Source organism: Corapipo altera, unplaced genomic scaffold (assembly GCF_003945725.1).
Source record: "Corapipo altera isolate COAL_440 unplaced genomic scaffold, ASM394572v1 1b, whole genome shotgun sequence".
NCBI classification, from domain to species: Eukaryota; Metazoa; Chordata; class Aves; order Passeriformes; family Pipridae; genus Corapipo; species Corapipo altera.
In genome coordinates, this window is record NW_020884881.1 from 1753857 (window position 1) to 1775998 (window position 22142).

The 22142-nt window shown below is 37.4% G+C and overlaps 1 protein-coding gene across 8 annotated transcripts in view; it reads right to left on the reverse strand.

The window, feature by feature from the left end:
• POT1 (protection of telomeres 1) overlaps positions 1-1418 on the reverse strand; it is an 85199-nt gene extending 83781 nt beyond the window's left edge. For 6 of the 8 annotated variants that reach the window (XM_027639681.1, XM_027639686.1, XM_027639680.1 and 3 more), the window contains exons 1-2: positions 1085-1418; positions 283-368 (exon numbers count right to left, since the gene is read on the reverse strand). The gene's annotated coding sequence lies outside the window, so the exon portion shown is untranslated. The remainder of the gene's footprint in view (positions 1-282; positions 369-1084) is intronic. The other 2 variants (XM_027639683.1, XM_027639682.1) reach the window with 1 other exon arrangement.
• Between the last annotated feature and the right edge of the window lie 20724 nt (positions 1419-22142).

Below are 22142 nucleotides of genomic sequence, written 5' to 3' on the forward strand. Positions count from 1 at the left end.
GAGAAATTAGCTTTGGAGCACAAAAGCAAAGAAAACACAAGAAGTGAGAGGTAAATTGAAAAGTTTACTCCCTTCTCTACAAACAAGAAATACTTCAGTTATACACAAAAATGACATAAAGAGGATTAATGCCTTTTTGGGAAAAGGACACTGTAGTAGTCAAAGGTATGAGGAGATTCCTCATCTATCAAAGCATGTGCTACTTGTAGAGGACACATAAACTCATTTTCCAAATCAAAGAATAAACCACATGATTGTGTGGACTTCTGGAGGAAACCTCACCACAGTTTTGTGAAGAATGAAGGAACAGCCACGAGCATCAGCAGCTCATTGATGTGGTCAGTCACAATGGTCGATACCTGAAGCCCCTGTAAATACAAATACAAGTCAGTGCAATATCCAAACTAACTGTACAAAAGTTAAAACAATTACAATGTAGGTAATGTGTCATTTTAAAAGCACACGTGTGGACAGTCATACACTCTTACTATAGCTTATGCAAAATTTTCTCATAAAAATGAATATTTACACCTTGAACAGAGTTGACAACACGGAACCACCTTAAACTCAACCTGCAGTCAACAAGAGAAATCTTTTGTCAGACAGCAGTCTTAGTGAAATCAAGAGGGCCCTAAATGAACAAAATGTGCAATCTGAATTTCTGTAAGAGTCTCATCTTGTAACTTATGATTTCCTTGAGAGTTATCATGAGGAGAAAATAAGAACTGTCAGCTAACTAAAATAGGAGAAACCAAGTTAGCAGCATGACATCTGATTTCCTTACCTGCAAGGCTTCAGCTTGCTCTTGTTACAAAACCCCAGGCACTTATTCGGGAAATAAGTCCTAGCCTATTCTTACTATTCATAACACAGCTGGCACTTACCTTCACTAGAGTACAACTAGAATTCTCAAAAAAACCCTCAAAAACCAAATCACCAAAACAAACAAATAAACTAAAAAACTAACCCACACCCCCCAAACCAAAGCAAACAGACCAAAAAAAATCAAACCAAAATCGTCTTTAGTTCAGATTAAAATTTACTAATCCGACATTACGCAAAAGAGGCCATAATCAAACGTTACCTGAGGAAAGTGGATTCTTACACAGTCATTATCTCAACAGTATTTCGAGCTCTAGAAAGCAGCAACCCACGGGAAAATAGAGAGACCTCGGGTCGACTGCACTACACTGCGGATCCCCTCGGGATATGAACTAACTGCTTCAGAGAGTCAAACGGTCAGCTGCAAGAAACCGAGATCTTTAAAACCAAGACCTCAGACGTATTAGCACAGACGTATTAACAACAGAAACTCCTTTTCAGTGCACTCGGTGCCCGAGAAGAAACTTCCAGCCCGCAGCGATCCGTCCCTCCGGCCCGCCCGCGTGCCCGGCCCGGCCCACGGCGCCACTTCCGCCCGCCCGCCCGCAAACCGCGCGTGCTCGGGCGGCGCGCGCATGCGCGCAGGCGGCAGCTGGCTCCTTCCCCACGCACGCGCAGCAGGGACCGTGACTGGAACAGGGACGGGGCAGGAACGGGAATAGGGGTAGGGACTGGGGCAGGAACAGGGTCGGGGACAGGGTCGGGGACAAGGACACGAGCGGGAAAGGCAGGGGTCTAACTGGGCTGTCGCTGAGCCCCTGGCGGGGAGTATGGGCCGTCCCGGCGGTGCAGAGCCGCTGGCAGGATCCGTGCCAGCCCCGCGGGCGGCTCCTCACGGCTTTTCCCCTGCTCTCCTCGAGCTGCCGACGAGCTGGTGAAGGCCCTGGCAGCCTCCGTGGAACGGGGTGCTCGGTGCCGGCAGGGACCGGACCCATGTGGAGTGTGCCGCGGACCGGGGGATGCCCAGGCCGGGTTCGGGCGCAATTAAGAGCTGTCACGTGCAGAAGGTTAAAAAATAGGGGGAAAAACCCACCCTGCTGCTTGCTGGCGTCTGTTGTTTAAAGGGTGGGAGGCATCAGACCAGGCTTTGGAAACAAGTATTCGTCACTGACAGCGACGCGGGGAGCCTGAGGCTTGCTGATGTTTGGATGCTGCAAGTTGAGACATGCCCAGATCCCATTTGCAGTGCTTGCCAATTCAAAGTTAGAGCATTTGTGGCTCAGCAAGACTTCCTTTAGAGACTTCAGCTCTCTCTAGTACTTCAGAGATATGTCTTCTGCCAGTCTGTGCTCACTCTCCTTTCTCATCTCTGCAGTCCTGGATATCTGGGACAGCTCTCCTTTTCTTGTTTCTTATCAGTTAGTGACTTTAAAAAAGTCCCACTGGAAATAATTTTCTTCTTTCTCTACCTTTAAGTTGTTTTCTTCAGAACCCTTTCTCTGTTTTGGAACTGTTTTAGTTATGTCTCTGGAGTCTTTTACAGTTACACTTGGAATTCAAATTCAATTAAAAAAATGAAACTTGGATCCATCCATGTTCAGGAAGCCTCTAGAGGGATATCTATGCTTGATACTCATTTTTACTTTTGACAACCTTTTCTGGAACAGGCTTCTTTTCTTTGATCATCACTGTTCTCAATAAATTCTAATCCTGTATCTTCCATTGGGTATTAATGTAGCATGCTTGATTATAAGCAAAAATATTATTAAGACCTTGTTATGCAGGCATGATAAAAATAGCCCATAGTTAGAGCTCAGATGAAGCTGGGAGTTGAAGCACACCTGGTTACGTGGAGGAGTAATGATTTGGCTATCTGAAGAGCCAGCTGCAGCAGAAAATATAGGCTGAGAAGTTTGGCATCACTTACCCATGTCCTTTGTTTCCATCAAAATGTTTTGAGAAATCAACCTTATTTTTAGCCTGTTAAGTTCTGCCAAGTGAGCATTTCTGGTGGAATGTTGTCTGTCCTCTCTTATGATGTCTATTTTTAAATTTTTATTTTAAAAACAACAGTTTTGATCATAAAAATTTATCAGCAAAAAAAGTTGATAAAGTGGTGAAGGATACATTCAGAAATTAAACATTTTTAGAGCCTCTTGTCATTAGGTAAAAAACTTGGATAGTTTGAAAGAGTGCAAGGTGAGGGAATTATGCTTTAACCCACTGAGGCATTTCTCTTTTTTCTTTTATTTCTTGGTTTCATGTCTGTAAAAGAACTATTTAGCAATTAAAATTATGGTGAAGTGAAATCATGGAAAGCTTATACATTATAGGTGAATTAAATTAAAATAATTTGGAAACATCAAGTAGCACTCCAGAGTAATTTAAATGGTTACTTGATCTTCTCATCTTACTTCTCTCATCTTTTGTTGCTTTTGTTTCCAGTTACTTTTCCTAAATTTACTATTAAATTATTTTATAAAGTAATGCTAAACCTAGAGGAATTGGAGTTTTTTTATGTCCTGTCCTATATATAATCAAAAGAGAAAAATTAAGAAGATGTAGAAAAGCAGAATTTTGATGAAAGAAGATCCCAGTTTTATGTGTCAACAAAACAGTAATTGAGTCTGTCAGAAATTTTGCCTGAAAGCTGTTTTTCTTTAATTTTTAATTAAAGAAATGTTTTATAATGGTAGTCATCTTCTTCAGTTACTCATTTTTCTTCAAGAAAATTTCCAGTTTTTGCTGGGAGAATATTACAGTCAATATGAGGAATTGGATTAATTACATTATATCAGGAGGTGATTTTTAATGTTCCAGTAAGTGTGTGCTGTATATTCTCATAGTACTTTCAGTAATCTTGAAATGTGCTGCAATTTATACATATCATAGTAGAAAATAGTACCTCTGCAGAGAAAACAAAAAAGATCCCCAAAATCAGAATTCTGATCTTAACATTGGTTTGTTTTGTGGCTTTCCATAAATCATGTTTAAAGCTTCCATTACAAAATGAAAGTCCATAAATAAATAACATGACAGCCTTATTTCTTGAACTTCTGTTTTGAAGTGGGGACTTCTAAGGAGGGTCCACATGCAACAGTTACCCACACTCATAAGCAGTTTAGGAATTCTCGAAAGCCCCAAATATAACTGAAATTTGGATCCCATGGAAAATGGTAACAAATTTCCAATCACTCAAGCAAGACCAAAACTTCTCCCTGTGCAACAAAAATATATGTAACATAACACATTGAATCAAAGCTTTCAGAAATAGAAGCCTTGTAAATTAAATCAATACCTAGGCACAGGAGCTTGTGAAAACTGTACTCTTAATGAGGCAGGAAACTAGATAGGGGTTTTGGAAACTAGTCTCAAGCCCATGTTTTGTTCAAAAAAAAAAAAAGTACTGGGTGAGATTTTCAAGTATGTTTTGAAAAACACACATTGTAGTGACAGTCGAGTCCTTCAGCAATATTGAAATTTCTATCCAACCTTATTTTCCTCTGATATCTTACTGAATAGTAGCAAAGGAATTGTCCTATAGGATTCATTAGCAGCTACCTTTGTATAATATTTTCCAAGTCCAGCATGAGACATTTCACAGGCTGCTGATACAATGTGAAATGTGAAGTATATACTCAGATTCTCTATAATGCAGCTCCCAAAAGGATCAACTTTCGTTTCATTTGAGAGCTGTTGTAAGACTATTTCCAAATACCTCCACAGCTAAAGGTAGCTCTTTTCTACTCCTTTAACTTTGCTTTGGTTGATAGCACTTGATTTTTTAGTAAATTTTATACATACAAGCCAAATTCAGGCAGAGATCCTTTGCAGTACATCTGAAATTAGGAGTTGATAGGCTGATAGAAGTCAAAAATCCTGATTTATTAAAATTACTGACAATATTACAGTATAAATGTTTAACAATTTCTAGATGATTTCCAGGAATGCATTTTGACTTATTCCATCTTTATAAGCATAGTTCACATGCAATGACTCAATAAGAAATCATATGATTATAGCATGGTTCTCCCTACAAAGAGCTCTGCTTAAAGGATTTTCCTTCTGTAAAGGACAGTTGAATCCCTAAGTTTTTGTTGTAACTGCTGGCAAACCTGAAATACAGAGGCTAGAATTGGAGTACTTTGAAATAAATACATATGAAGGACTAAAGTAATTCTTTGTTATTTGTTTTATATTAGTGTTCTATGTGATTGAAACCCACTTACATGGATATAGCTTATGTGGATGTAAAAATAATTGGAGCATACATTTAATAAGTATTTAATGGGTATGTTATGATAGGGAGCAAAACTTGCAGAGGAGGATAAATCTTTTATTAGACAAAATTGTATAGATTATAGATTGTACAAGTTATATGATAGCAGTGGAACACTTTCACAGATTATTGCTGATATTTCAGTAGCTCAATCACAGAGCAGGTTCATGACTGGCTCCCTGATCAGAAGAAGCCACCTTTAAATAACTCACTAATGAGGTAGTGGGTGAAGAAAGATTCATTTTGTGCAGGAGACAATTTTCTCCTATGTGTAGGGGATAAGAAAAAGAAGTGGGAGAGGATCCAGGAAAAAGCAAGAAACTGAATGTAGGTAAGGGAATGAAGAAAGTCTCTACCATTGTGATTCTGCAGACGTCTCTGCTTGTGGCACTTCTGTGGTTCAGCAACTCTCAAATACGTGTTAAAATATCCAGGTTTTCCTGTAAAAGAAGGTGATATATGATACAAGGAGTTTCTCATAAAGAATTTGTTCTTGTGCCTACTGGCCACTTCAAAACTTACTGGGGTTTTGAGCATTATTAAGATAGATATTAGTAGAATATATGGACTTATTGCAGTTAGTGTAAATTTTGGAAGCTGACATAAAGCTGTTTGAAGTCAGTGTTAGTGTTTCCATTGGTTTCAGGAGTTTCATATTTATTGAATCATCACAGATACTGCAGATTAGATTTTTGTTTGCAGCTATTAAATATGCTTCTTTGTTTAGAATGGCACGTTTTTCTTTTCAAAATGTAATACGCTCATTAAGTATGTTTGCTATGTGGTTGTGTTCTTAGCTAATATTCTTAGCAATAGGATTTTATCTTCTAATGAGGCAGCTACCCAAAAGCCATCTGTAGAACTGAACAATGATGGAAATTTATTATCTCTTTGCATAGTAGTTTTTTCTGTATTGTAAGTGAAATACTAAGTGAAGTAGCTTTAAGAATGTTGAAACACTGTTCTTTATTCTAAAGCCTCAGCTGCCTGACTATCTACAGAACTTTGTGATTCCTTCACTGATGTTTATAAGCTTACACTGGCTAAGAAGGCTACTGCAAAAAATAAATCTGATTTATTTAATTTCCCAAAGTGTTGATGTGTTAGTGTGACGCATATCCTGGGAGCACGATAATGAAAAGAAACCTCTACACATCAGAAGCATGGAATCTTTTCTTTTGTTGCAAACACAGGAATAAAATCAGGAATGTATTAAGATATTTCTGTGAGAAAAGTACAATGTTCATAACTACTAGGTAATTAGAAATAAAGTGAGGTGTTTAATCTTTTAAGTGCTTGTACTTAATGTCAGAGCATTTGTTTGTATATCTATTAATTTCATGTGAATTTTGGTTAAGTGTGCTTCAGTTGTAGGCAACAGTGGAGAGGAAGCCAGGCATATATTTTCAAGAAAGTCATTAATAGAACTTATTAAAGGGTGCAATTGTGTGAGCACAGATAAACGGAATTATTTCTGTAAGACTGTGTTATTTGTAAAATAGTAAAGTGTTTCTTGTTCTGTTATTTTCATTAAATAAAGTAATTGCTTTTTTATGATATATACTAAACCCTGAGATTTTTTTTCTGTAGGAAATAGAATTCTTTAAACAGAATTCTTCAAGAACCAGTTTATTTGGAAAATTCAAGTTCTTCCATTTCAGGGATGAAAGTCTAACTGTGGTTATTATCTCAGCCATCACTGTCCTCCCTGTGGAAATTGGTAGATGCCATCATGGCATCATTAAGTGGAATGAAAGTCCAATGGTATCATTTAGTGTTTGACAATGTAAGGGTGACCAAAAACCCCATCTTCACCCCACTAAGTTTGCAGTCAAAATACACTGAGACAATTAGAACTGAAATTACTTTATAATGTAGTGAGATACTTACTTTCAAACCCAAAAAATGCATCAAGAAACAGAAAGATGACTTGGGAAGGATGTTACTGGGAAGCCTATTCCTATTAAGTGATTTAGCTTTCATTAATGTGATGATGGTGCCAGTTTTCTAGAAATCATTGCATTCTCCAGCCTGGAGAAAACTGTTCTACATAAAATTAATTATAATTTATTAAAATATGGACTTTTTGGGATATATAAATTACCCCAAAAGCACAAAGAGCATTTGTTCTCTTTCCTGAAAAATCTTTAGCTCTTAGGGCTCAATTATGATAATTCTGTCTTCCTTGACTATAGTTGGATTATTCAAATTTTTTTCTGCTTTTTCACATTTAATTCTCTATTCCATTTTGCATTAATGTATTTTTTAATTATATATTCTGACTTTCAGTAAGATAAAAGGAAAATTAAGTTAAAATCAAAATTAAATAAAGAGGGGAAAGACCTGTGGCTTAAACAGAATGACTTTATCTAGGCACACCAGTCATGTTCACCTCCTGTCCTGAAACTGAATGTTTTCTAAGAGATCCTTAATTCAGGTTTTAACTCAAAGGGCTTTAAGTGCTTTTCAGTACCCTGAAGATAAAGCATTGGGTATCCAGTGCTCTTAACCTTTTTAGCTTCAGAGTTCTTTGAAAAACTGAACAGAAGTTGCTCTATTGTGAATAACAGACCACCTTATTTAAAAACATTTATAACTTTGAAGAGGTTTGTCATCAGTTTTTCCAACATTTTCCTCTATTTTCTTGGGCTAGATGATTGCTTCTCCATTACAGAGAAACAGAAACAGCATTTTCCAAAACAAAGTAAACATAACATTTTTTTTACATTTGGAACCAGCCAAAATATTCAAACTAAGGCAAAATATACCATGTTTTTTGACCATGACTGACATGGAAAAGTGTCCCTCAGCAACTGAGTAGGAACGAAGCACAGGAAAAACTTCTGACCTCTGTGATAGTATCTAAAAGTTTAGTGATGATTCTGCACTCATCTTTTCTTCTAGCTTTTGCTTATGTCATGGTTTAGGATGGTACTTCCCACTTCAGTGCCCCCTCCAAAACTCTCCAAACCACATGCCACTCTCTGTCTCTCCCCCTGTGGCAGGGTGCAGAGGAGAACTGAAGGCACAAGAGGCAAAGATCATGGGTTGAGGTAAGAGCAATTTACTGGAAAGAGCAATGAAATAAGGAAACGAATGGTAACAGCAACAATACTAATGACAGAGAGTACAAGAAAAGAACTATTCATATGGAAAAGAACCCCCGATAATAGGTAGCAGTGGACGGCTCCCTCCTCTATGTTTTCTCTACCAGAAGGAGTCCCTTCTCCTCGAAAAATAGTCCCTTTTCCCCACTCCTGGCATTGACATGAGGTGTTATACAATAACCTTTGTGACCAGGCCATGCCCCCTCCTGGCTACTACAATAATTATCCCTGTCCTGACTGGAACCAGGACATCATAACTCAAGAGTGCTTGTGATTTCATCTGTTGCAGGCCACATTTTTTGAGTGCAGTTGTGTTTTGCTTGATGTTTTACATTCTTGTAGACTTCAATGGGAGTTAAAGCCACGTGGAATTTTGCAGAAATAAGGATTTTTCAGCTGTGTCAAGATCTTATTTAACAGACTGATGAGTTCTTGAGAGATACTACATGAGCTCAATTTCACAGAAGTGTTAGGGCAGATATTCAGGCCCTGCAGAATTATGAGAATATGCTGGTGTGTTCTTACAACTTTGGCAGTGGTCTTGTTGCCATGGTCTCTAAAATATAGCACACCTCCCAAGTATGATAATACTGTCATAAAAGTTGAAAAAAAACATAGGTCAGTTGGAGGGGTTGTGAAGGATGTCAGTGTGAATGATGAAAGGCTTAGGAAACATGACCACCAAAGATGGATGAGGTTATTCTAATGTGGAGTCATGTGTGTATAAACATTAGAAACAAAGAAGAAATAATTTTTTTTCTATGTGTCCATAGCAGAAGTAATAAGCTTAAATTCTGAAATGAATGATTCTTGTTTGACAATGGGACAGACTTTCTGACACAAAAAAAAAAAAAGTTGAGATGTGGAATAATTTTTCTGAAATCTGCATTACTGAATGGATTTTTTTTGGACCAGGTTAATAAAATGTTTAGTTTAGCTAGCTAATTTGTCTCAGAGTAAATGAATGGATGGATAAGATATCTTATGAAGGTCATTTCAGCTCTGTTTTCTATAGTTCTTTAAGATTTGGCTTGAAATCCTTACTTACTTTAAATTTATTCATTTCTTAAAGCTGTATTATTCTCAGTTAGACAGCATTGTTCTCAACTGTTTATGTGAACTCAAAGTAATCACCAGTCTAGGATGAAACTCTATTTATACACAGACTGTGAAATAAATATTTACAATTTGTTGGTTTTTTGTGACTCAGTATATATTCATTGGATGTGGTTAATTTGAGCTTAAAAGCTATCATTTAGTTTTATTTTAAACAATCTTGCTTGATTGTTTATTGTCGCATTTTCATGCTGCATTCATTCTTTGTTCCTTTTTGTATATTGACAATGCCATTCAGTTTTGCGGTTTGTGTGTTTTAATGTTATTGGTTTAATTGTCACCTTTTAGATAACATAAAAATCTAAGAAGTACTAATGATTTCAAAAATTTTAAAATTTATTTGATAATTTGATTAGTAGCAAAAAGGAATAAACATTGTAAACAGTGTTTTCTGATATATCATAATTACAATTACATTCAACTGAATTGACTAAAACTAGGTGCTCAACCAAGCATCTAATTATTTCGAAAAATTGCAGTTGGATACTGCATTTGCACTGAATAAAGACAAATTCCTGATACTGATTTCTGCATCTTTAAGAAAGCAATCAAGTGTGAAGGAGCATAATAGCACACCAAATTTGGAGCTCGCAGCTTTTGCTGATAAAAATAGTCTTTTCTTAAGTGAGATGGTCAATTTATTTGCATATGTTTATTAATGTTATTATTTGTAACGGTAGAGAGAATGTCCAAGTTGATATTTTTAAAGAAAGCAGGACGTTTTTCCAAGAAGACACATTAGGAAGAGTCATGTAGATCACATTTGTCTCAACCTTGGTGAATATGAGTATTTCTTTGCTAGTTTCTTGTGAATCTTTTGTGTGATTCTGTTCACAGAACATTGCAATTGATCAAACACTACATATCTGAATGTGTGTTCTGAAATGTGAAGCTGTCTCTGAAGCATCTACAACAGTGAGGATAGCAGTTTTAGCTTCTCTGTGGTTTAGACAGGTGAATTTTTCTAAACAAGGTTCATTTCTTTTTAAGAATAGGGACTACTGATGAGGTCAGCAACATTATGGAAAAGATAATTACCAAAAAAATCTGGGGGGGTTTGACTCTGAGTTGTAGCCAAGCACCAACCCAGCTGCCTCTCACTCACCCTCACCATGACAGAGGAGCCAACAGAACAGAAGCAAGATAGCTCATGCGCCAAGATAAAGACAAGGAGGTTACTTACCAATTGCTGTGGCAGGCAGCATAGACTCAAAATGGGGAAATTATTTATTGGAAATTAATATAAATATGTAATTACTCTTTCAGGTATTAAGAAACAAAAAGCAAATCAAGAAAAATCATTAGACATTTAGAGAAAACAACCACTCCTTTTCCCGAGCTTGACTTCACATCAGACACCTCACCTCCCACCTTCTTATGGCCACAGGTGGTGCTCAATGCCTTCAATGAGGCAAGGAATGGCAATGGCAGAGGGGTGGTGGTGTTTGCAGTCAGGATGTAGTGGTTCCTTTTGGTGCTTTTTCTTTGCTCTTTTCCTCTGCTTTGGTTCACAGGCTCTGTGCCTTCGGGAAAATATTCTCTGCCATAGAATACCTCTTGCCCCTCTGACTTCAGTGTTTCTGCTGTTTCTCTTAGATTCCCTCCTCCTATTTCTGTTCCCTCATTCTCTCCACATTCCCTCCTCTTCCTTCTGTTGTTTCTATCCTTTCTCAAAAACATTTTCCCAGAGGCACCACCACATTCAGTGGTAGCTTAGTCTTTGGCCTGAGATGGGTCCAGAGCCATCTGGAACTGACTGTGTCCAGTGCAAGACAATCATTGGCCTTCTTGACAGGCCACCCCTACAACTGCCCACTACAAAAACCTTGTCACACCAACACAGAAACTTTAATCCACATTGCTTTTTCAAACAGAAAACCCATATCCAATCATCGCTCTGAGAACTGCATAGAATCATCAGAAATCTGAAGCTCTGCATGTTCTCATCAGCTTTCATCATTCCTTTCTTCTCAACCTGCCTCATGGCTTTTAATTTAAACAAATAATACATAAAATGTGTATTTTTTAGCTATTAGTCTCACTTATGGGATATTCAGCAGATATTGCTGGTCATTGACAAAGATAACATCATTTGTATTGATATCCAACTCTAAATTTCTCTCAGTGTGGGCAAATTTTATTCTTATTTATTAGTTTTCTTACTCTACTATATAGGAAATTTATCAGAAACTAACACCACATTGTCTCAAGGAGAAAACCAGCCACTTACAGTAAGTGCATTCAACTAGCAGAAGGCAAGAGAAGACCAGCAAAGTAATAAGGTCAGCCTGATGAGAGGTAGTTTTAGCACAGCAGCAAATTAAGCTTTGCCGAGGTCAGCAGTTCAATTTCTCAGTGAATTGTGTCCATTTTCCCGTTGGTCTGACAGAAGCCAGTCTCCACCTGTGAGAAAAAGTCAAGAGGGAGAAAAAAGTCAAAAGGCATGAACTGTGGTGGACAAGGTTTAAAAAAATGATCATAATGAACAATGTACATTATTACCTTCATTGGAGAAATATTCAATAACCATTTAAGAGGATTCAAATATCCCACAGCTAGTGTATTTTGCTAAATGATAGTAGAAATCACAAACAGATTTAAAAAAAAAGCAAAAAAGGGTTGAAGTAGTGATTGAAGATAATTACTTTGTACAATTCTTAAAGTCTGAAAATGCCATCACTGCTTATTAACTCTGCCTTTTTTCTCATCCATCATTCTTCATGAAACAGCAGTTTCATGAAATACTTGGGATTAGAAGAAGAAAACAAGACAAGGGTTTCTGTATTCTGTGGGTCAGAGCCTTTGGCCTCTTTGGAGAGGACTTTCTACAGAATTTTCTAAGGGCAGTGCAGTGTGGCACATCTCACAGGTGAAAAGATTCAGAGATGACAATCATGAAGTCTATAGGCAAGATAACAGCAAGACATTGATTAAGAGTCTGTTTACTATCATAATCTTACTCTAAACTTAATAACCACTGAAATATAGAGTGATTTCCCGTATGACGTTCTTGCAAAACAAAGTATGACACGCTACTGAGAATATTAAAAATCTTCCTTTCTTATACTGATGTCAGGAAATCAGATTGTTCTGGAAACTTTTATCAGGTGGTACTGATAAAATGAAATTTTTACCAGTACTACCTCAAATGATAATGTATGAGAGAGCACAGCTTCCACTAATATCAACAGGTGTTGCACGTAGTCATCTGAGGATTGATGTGGACTCTATGTAGAGTGACATTTCAGAGATTAATGGATATTTTTGGTAAGTCATGAACAATCCTTATATGAATTATTTAACTGTCAGAGGCATGTCTACATAGAAAATCAGAGAAAGGTGATATGAAGAACTGAAATGGAAAACAAGATAGAAAAGGAGCAGGACAAGAAAAAAGAAGGCTATAAAACCCATAAAAGATACAATTGACATTTTACTATCTGACCAGACATCTATAACTTACTGTAAATCTATACAATCTCTCTTAGGGAATAAACTAAGATAATTAAGAAATCTGAAATAAAATAGACTAAAATTAACTCTTAAATTTATTGATAACTAAGGAGGAATATCCCTACGGTAGACTTTTAAATTTTATAAGTCTCTAATGAAAGCCAAAAGATGTCAGTGACTCTTGTGAAACATCATGTGGGGCCATGATTACGACATAATGCCTTTCCTTTAAATCAGTGCAGTAATACTTATACTTTTTTTTTTTTAATAGTACTGAAAATTGTTCAGAATTTTTCACAAAGAGGAGAAACATCTTCAGAAACTAAGAATTGGTAACTGCCACTGTCTTCTAACTGTAAGAATAGGAAAGCAGTCTGGAAAAAGAAAAATTTGTCTAAGAGAATAGGAAACATACTCATCTGTTGCCTGTTCCAGGTGGAAAATAAAAATTAACTACACCTCTTGGCTGCTCAAAGAGGTGGTGTCCTATGCCTCTTTATGTCTCTACAATACAAAATTGAATTGAAGTTTTCCGAAAATGGAGCCTCTCTCTGAAAACTTTCCATGTTGCATATATTTTTCCTTTCCTAAACAAATTGAATTTTGTGCAAAAACTTTATATGAGGTCTTGGAGTCTCACAGGGGATGTCTGGGGATGACTCATCTTTTCAGTGAGATTCTCTCTGTTATTCTGATGTTCCCCCTCTGAGGTCACACTTTTGGAGTTGGTTTGGTTTGCCTCCCCACCTGTGGGATGGTTGGTTTTCCCTCTGGAATCATTTGTCCCCCCTCTGAAATCTGCCTAATTTGCTTGATACAGGTACCATATATCTATATAATCTTTTACAAGTATGTGAACATGAATGTTATATTGCTGATAAGTGTTCTTCGCTAATGATATTTTTAGTAATGTGTAACAGTATACACCTGGTTTGTTGTTTCCTTTATTAGTCATTGCTTCATTGCTACCATATTGATATTGCTATACATTTAATTGTTGCTATATGGCTGCATTATTGCTTGTTACTATTTGTGGTTGGTGCCATACCACTGGTTGATACTGTATTACTGATTGCTGATAATTTGTAATAGCTTGAGATTTATTATTTATTTATTCTTTATTTTTTTTTTCAATAATCATAGGTATACTGACTAGTGGGGATTTTGTGGTACTTGTGGTGATCTGTAATAAACTGGAGAAATTTAGATGATAAAGGTTCAATGTTTTTGTCTATTACAGAATCCTAAGAATTCACAGTCCCAGTCTCTCCACACCCACAGACTTTGTCACGGTTTAGGAATGGTATTCCCCAGTTTAGTGTTCCCACTGAAATACCCCAAACCATGCACTGCTTCCTCACTCCCCCTTCCCCTCCCCTTCCCCCTGTGATGGGCTGGACAGGAGAGCTGGAGGCACAAAAGGTAAAGATCATGGGCTGAGATAAAAGCAATTTACCACAAACAGCAATGCAACAAGAAAGTGAACAGTAACAGCAACAATATTAACAACAGAGTGTACAAAAAGGCAAACAATTCACGTGTGAGTGCTCACTATGCGGAGCCCGAAAATACCTGACCACCATTATGCTACCTGACCAGACAGGAACTCTTTCCCCCCGCCCCTGGCAATGACATGAGCTGGTATAGAAAAACCTCTGTGTCCTGGCTATGTCCCCTTCTAGCAACTGCAAAAATTAACCCTGTCGTGGCTGGTTGTGACAGATGATTGGCTTGGAGGGTTAGGGGAGAGCTGTTTATCTCAACTTTAGTAAAGCTACTGGCCATTTCTTAAAGCAGCTTGTCTCTGAGAACAAAATTATTAAGTACAGGTGATATAAGTGGATAGTGAAGTAGATTAAAGGCTGACTGAAGAGCTGGTCTCAAAGGATTGTGGTCATCAGGGCAAAGTCCTATGGGAGAACAGTTGCTAGTTGGTGACACAGCAGTGGATACATTTTCACCCAATCCATTTTTGTTAAGGGGACAGAGTACACCCTCAGTGAGTTTGAATATGATGCAAAACTGGGAGGAGCAGCTGATAGCTGCAGTAGATAGCTGTGCTATCTACTCTTCAGAGATACCTCAACAAGCTAGAGAAGTGGACTGAGAAAAACCCTGGAGATGAGCCATTTTAGAGTGAATTCATGAAAGGAGCTTCACCTGTGGTCTCTGAAGGAGCCCATGAAAGAACCTGTCTCTCCCCACTGGCTGAGAAAGGAAGAACCTGCCTTGTTTAGACTATTGTGCCTGAATACTAAGTGAATGTGCACCTTTTTAAGCAGCCAGTTTGTAGAACCTTAGCACATAAAATCAATATGACAGAAAGGATATTTTCTGTCATCTGACAACTGGTTTTTGAGCAGTAGAATAAGAGCTGAAATGACAGTGGAATACAGAGCTGAAATGACATGAGTTTCCTCACCGTTGTCACTGTTTCAGTCCTGAGTAACACTACCTGGTGCTTGTCCAACCAATGTCCTGACAGCTTGTCAAAAGACTCCTTGGAAATAGTTTTCACATGATTTACTGCATCAAACAAGCTGTCTTTATGTTCCAGTTCAGGCTTGACAAATTTGTCAGTTTCTGCAATCTTTTCACAGTTCACAAAGTCAACATTGCAGTGAAGCAACAAATTCTGAGAGACCTGCAAGGAAACCCCTGGTGATTGCTTCAAGTGTGACTAATTTAGAAATAGTGTAAGATATTTTTAAATCTCAGCAAAAGAATGAATCTTGTAAGGTAGCAGGAGAGCTTCATTAAAAATTATTTAACAACATCTGAGAATTTGCTGTGCAGCAAAGATTTATGTTCAAACATTCTCACTGGTCTAGGAAAACTCAGTGCTTCCCTTGAGAAAGTATTTGGTTCAGATTCGTAATCTCTTAGAGCATGAGTTATAAAAATTATGAGGATAGAATCTTTAAGCAGTTGGGTGAGCAAAAAAACCCCACTTGTTTTACTGGCTGGATAAACAACTTATGTCCTGCATTCGTCAAATATTGTCATCTTTTTGAAATTGTGTTAGAAAGAAGTTTTCCACTTAATATTTTTTGCTATTTTTAATTTCCCTATTGCAGAGAAGAACAGGATATTAAACTGTTACAATATGTATGGCAGTTAACCAAGAAAAAATTACAATATGTATGGCAGTTAACCAAGAAAAAACAGATATTAACATTTTTCTCTCCTTCTTCCTTTTCACACAATATTTATGTTATTTTAGTGAAACTGATTTTTGCCATGTTTTAACAGACGACACGAGTTAAGAGAAGCAAAACTATCTAAATTACTAGGGTGTCCTAGTTTCAGCTGAGGTGGAGGTAATTTCTTCTCATAGCTGTTAAAGTGCCGTGTTTTCGATTTGGAATGAGAATGGTGTTGATAACACACTGATGTTTTGGTTTTTTTACTAATTCATGTTTATCCTAAGTCAAGGACATTTTTTGGTGGTCTTTTGTTTGTTTTTTTGTTTTTTGTTTTGTTTTGTGTCTCTTGCTCTACCAGTGAGGAGGTACACAAAATAAAAGCAACTGGGAAGAGGCATAGCTGGGACAGGTGACTCAAACTGGACGAAGGGATGTTCTGCACCACTGAACAGCATGCCCAGTATATAAACTGGTGGAGTTATCCAGAAGTGGGGCTGATCTGGGTTTGAGAGTGGGGTTTGGCATCCATCAGTGGGTGGTGAGCAATTGTATTATATCACTTATTTGTTTGTTGGGGTTTTTTTTCCCTTTTATTATAATTATTATTATTATTTACTATTATTATATTTTACTTTGTTTTCAATTATTATACTGTTCTTATCTCAACCTACAGTTTTACTTTTGATTCTCCTCCCTATTCCATCACGCTGACGGGGATAGAAGGAGGTTGAGCAAGTGGCTGCATGGTACTTATTTTCCAGTTGGGCTTAAACAATAACATAGGGAAAAAGAGGGTGAAGAGGAAAAATAAAAATACACAAATATAAACCAATTGTGAATGTACGGAGTTCAAAACTGGAATTAAGATTTATTCACATCACTTTGGTACTTTATCAAATGATACAGCCTATTGACAGTAGCATATGATGTACAATGTTGAGGGATGGAATTCTTTTACTGTTTTCTGTACTGATTTTATTTCTTCCATGAAGTGGAGCGATCGGTTCAGCTTTTTGAAAACTGCATTGGCTTTTTCTGTATAACAACGGCAGGCTCTGAACAAAGACAAAGCAGATTTGTTGCTTAGCAGAGCAACATATATGGCAATGCTTCAGAGGACAAGAAGTGGTCTTTCAGTGCTGGCCAAAGCAGCAGGACTCAGTTGCTGACAGGACCACAAGCTTGAGATTCCTTGAATGTGCAGGAATGATTTTGTGAATGTAATTGATATTCACAAAATCACAGAAGTCCTTGGAGGATTTATGGCACAAACAGGACTAGAAATGTGACTTACAATCTTTTATACAATTGCTTCTGCCTCATAGTCTCAGCACTAAACTGAGTGCTTGGCCTTGCTGTGCAGTTATACATCAAAGAGCCCAGGGTAATAACAAAACTTCTGTTCTTGTGACAGGCATGCAAACATTACTTGAGATTGTTTTTTTCTACTACACCTGACATTTTCTCTGTCAGAGGAGAGAAATACCAAACTTGACAAATCGAACCACTCTTGCTCCAAATGCTTTTCTGGAAATCAGTGTGTTTCACTTACCAGGTTTGTAAATTCCCCAGACCGGATGTTCTGATCTCAAGATGAAAAATGCTTCAAAATATGAGGATGCTTTTTTACCTTTTGGGGTCTATGATATTTGTTCCAACCTGCAATTTGTGAAGCAGTTTGTTCACAAAATCTTCAACAATTTCTTGTGTCTTGAGAAAGTGTTCACTCTGTTAATCAATTGGGAACAGCTACAGGAGATTATCATGGCTGGGTTTGGCCCAGTGTTCTATTTTCTGCTACCAGGAGGTGTTTGGTAGTCTCCTGCAGTAAGTTTCTTCTGCCTGAGGTCATGATTTGGGTACTCAAAAAGTACCTTCTAGAGGCTGGGTATAATAGAACATCAGCTGCAAGTAGCCAGGCAGCTGCATAGTTCAAGGCAGTTTGGATTTGGTTGGAGCTGCATGGAAGCACTTTTATTTGTCTAGTCCAGCTGGGCTCCATGCATGCATATTTTTGCTAACTTTACACCAACAGAATTTACCTGGACAGGAGAAATTCCCCATTGCTGTATGTTGTCGTAGATTCTTCTTATTGCAGAACCTGCTAATAGCTACTAGTCATCAGCTCCACATTCTCCAGACTTTTCCATGTAAGGTGCTGTTTTACTGAATGCTGAACCAGCTTGAGAGTACTCTGTGATCTAACATGGTGAATTAGAGGATTTTCTTGAAGAATGTCCATAAAAAATGGCCAGAGTATATGTGACAAAAAAAAATCCCAGAGTATATGTGACAAAAGGAACATGTGAACATCTTGTGCTTTGCCTCTGTGCTGTGCTCTGTTGGTTTGGTGCAGTGAAAATGCAGCATGTTCCCTTGCCAGGGGACTATCCAGCTGTAGCTTGGGACAAAAGAGCCATGTGAGATCAATAGTGAATAAGTAAACATAGCATTAGATTAACCCCATGTAAGGACATGATGTAAAATTGAATCAGTATGAACAAACATATTGTTTGAGACTGTAATGTATACAGGAAGCCACAGGAGCTGTTGTCACTTTATATGGCTGTTACAGCATTTATTTTATGTATATTTATTTTATGTATATCTAAAATTTTACATATTTCATGCAATCCTAATACTTGACACAAATGTCTATCTCTTTATGCAATGTATAGTGACGTTTCTGAGTGTTGGAACACAACTGCCTGTGCTAGAAAGCTTTTATCTTTTCAGCTAGTCTTTTTGCCAGGATTTCTTGACGTGCCACAAGTAACCTGAAGAAGTCCTGGGCATGATGCTGGAGTTGGAAAGTTCTAGTGAGGACTGCCAATAGACAGTTTGCGTGCAGCCACCCAATTTCCCAGGATAACAGTGGTTACTAGTGTAGAAACATTTTTCTGTACCACCTGGTTTCAAGATCCAGTAATATTCTCAGTAAATTTAATTTATTAGTATAATTCCTAGGTGTCTCATCTTTCTTTTCTCCTAATTTTTATCTTGATCTCCATAAAACTCCCTCTAATCTCTTACAACCCAGAGTTAATGAGACTGCATTCAGAAAAAGGAGTTGGGTGTTTCCTACTTAGGAAACTTGTTGAAGGGTCAATTAAGGAAATTACTTAAAGTTGCTTTTATTGCTTCAAGTTACCACAAGTGTTATATCTCAAACTTTTCTCTGCAACTACCTAGGTCAAGGATTTTAATATTTTTGCCCCTCATGCATCACCAGAATCCATACACTGAAGTTTTGGAAAAAAATAGTCGATAGACTTTCCTGCCAATGCAATATGCAATGAAATATCATAAAACTCAAGAAATAAAAAGAAATAAAATGCAAGCATAAAATTAACTGCAGAAGCGCATAAAAGCATGCAATAATTAATATAGAACATTATTTTAGACTCTCTAATGCCATAGATACATGAATTTAATATTACTGACATAATTAACTCTTGTGAAATCAGTGAGACATCTCACAATGTCTGATATAAAGGACAAACATCGGTAATTGCAACAGCATCACATATAGGGAAAAGAAAACCTTTTTTTTTCAAATTCTGTAATACAATGGAGCAGATTTAGTAAAAAATTCAGAAATTTTCATGACCACAAAATAAAAGAATACAAACCCAAGAGTCAGACCTCTTAAAAGAAAGTAGCGATTTTGTCTTCTCTCTTCTAGTGAAAGTTCGTATAAGAAAGGAAAAACTATCCCCTCAGAATTTTACCTCAGGTGTTTAAAATGTAATTTATGGATTCTCATGCGGTAAACTTGTGATTTCACTCAAGGGAAACAGGAATTTTTTAAGGACAAGAGGTAAGTTATTAGAAGCCCTTCTGGCTAGCCTAATATTTTCTTCTTTTTTAACTATACCAGATTTCCTGATGGAAAAGTGATTGCAGGTGTTCAGAGAGATATGGATTCAGCTCCCTTCATCCAAAGTTAAAGCTGGCAATTGAAATAGATGTATCTATCATTTCTCCATGGGTTGTTTGCTTTTTAAAAATTCTGTATAACCATATTAAATAATAGTCAGACACTAGGCTAAGACCAATGAGTCTGTTCTGGTGAACAATGGTCAAAGGCAGATTTCTGTTTCTGTGATCCTGGTAAGTGAAAAACTAGTTTCTTATTGTTCTTATAAATAAGAGTAGCTTATTCAAATTTACACAGCAATTCCATCACTCCATCACTTAAATACGGAGAGTTCTCCTGGGTCTTGAAACCATCTGGCACAGAAGAGCCCTAGTGTCAGTACCAAGGCTGCTCTAGTGACCTTCTTTCACTGTTGGTAGTACTGTTGTAGCCACAATAGGACAAAGATAAATGAAATATAGAATAAATAGAAGGTGGCAATAGTCAGATAGCTGAAAAAACTAGCAGAGCTGGAGTAAAGAGGATTCTCTTAAATGTTTGCCCATTATTGGACAAATATTAGCATGTCTCTGCCACAGACTGGAGAAAAGTTGGGGAAAGGGATAGAGAATGATGCAAAACTGATAAGCAGAAAAATCTTACTGTTCTTGAATTTCTGTCAGGTGGAGATTCCCTCTCCCACAGTTATTTACAACACTTCAGTGCTGCATGAATGTCAAGTGAATCTGTTAATTTTGATCAGACCATTTATTCGACTTGTTTAATAACTAGCTTTGAAAGAGGCTTACTGCCATTTCTGAGGAAACTGCAATGATCTGATCATTCATCCCTTCCCCAAGAATGAGACTTTGTTATCAGTTGTGTAATGGTTTTTCTGCACGTAAAACAGTTACTCCCCTATTCGTGTCAGTTCAATCAGAACTGATTATCAGTTATTAATGTGTAAGTACATCTTGTTTGGGACATGTACCTAAAAAGATACCATTGTAGACAAAGCAACCTAGAAAGGCTGGGGACCTTGGAGAAGCTCCAAAGAAGGCATGTGACCCGAGGATGGTGATGATGATGAAGAAAGCTGTCTTGAGACATCCAATTCAATTCTGGGAAAGTGTGCTGGAGGGCGGACCTGAGGGAGGTTCTGCGGGGCGGATAATTTTCGGGTTGGATATATCCATTAGGTATGATAATTAATTAGAGCTATAAAACTGTAGAAGCCCAATGCTGTATTGTACACTATTGTACACTTTTATATAGAGTGTGCCTTAAAGTGCTTTAATTAAAGACCGCTCTCTACTTTACCTATATTAATATTGTCCAGAAAGTTCTTTTCTTCCATTTTAGGCAACAGAATTCATCAAATTTTGTTGATAGAATAAATAACATGATACTGCCAGTCATAAAACTAGCTATTTATTTTAAAAATATGTGAGGAATGTTTGTAAGAGGTACTAGTATTGACAATTTCACATCCTTACTACAGGCTGTTCAAAAAAAAATAGCTTGCAGTAGACTTTGAAAAAACAGTTGGCAAAACCACCAATTACTTCAAACACCAAACTAAGTAATTTACTAGTTACATTATAGAACAGAAAGCAAGGGACTAGAATCAGAAAGCAGGACTTTGATCTATACTTCTAGGGTTTTATTAATTTTAAATTTAACTAATCATGGGTGAAACAGGAAAGATGGGCAGTGCTGTTGCATCAGGAAGGACATGTGAAATATATGGTTTGTGTACTGTCTACTTTCCCAGGAACCAGCTGGCATCATAATCCAAGCACTATTTTTCAGAACCCCAGGATCAATACTGAAAATGGGAGAGGTAATAAGCAGCTTTAATTCTTCCTATAAAGTCAGAACACCATCCACCAAATAATAAATAGGCTCAACCATTGCTCTGTTTTCTGGAAAGCTCCTCACCCACAAGGACCTATTTTATTATTTCTTTGTTTTTATGGGTCTGTATACACTCATTTACTTTTCCTTCATGGTCGGTTACCCAAGGTAATTCTAAGTCTAATGAGACTGGGATGTTTTGCTACAGAAGTTTGAGGATAGCTTAGAGACCTGGCTAAGAGCATTTTCCTCTTGCTCACAGTGTAAACCTCTTCTGTTGAGGCTCCTGAGTCTGCTTAAGAAATATATCTAGTGCCCTAAAAAAACCTCACTTGGGACCCCCACCCACCCACTCTCTCTGTGACCAGGAGTCTCATTTCAGCTCAAGCCTGGGCCCCTAGCCTTCACATCACCCGCCTCTCTCCAGCCCTGTCCACTGCTTTTCTTCAGCTGCTGATTAGATTTCCTGGACTGATATTAGACATGAGTCATTACGTCAGCTT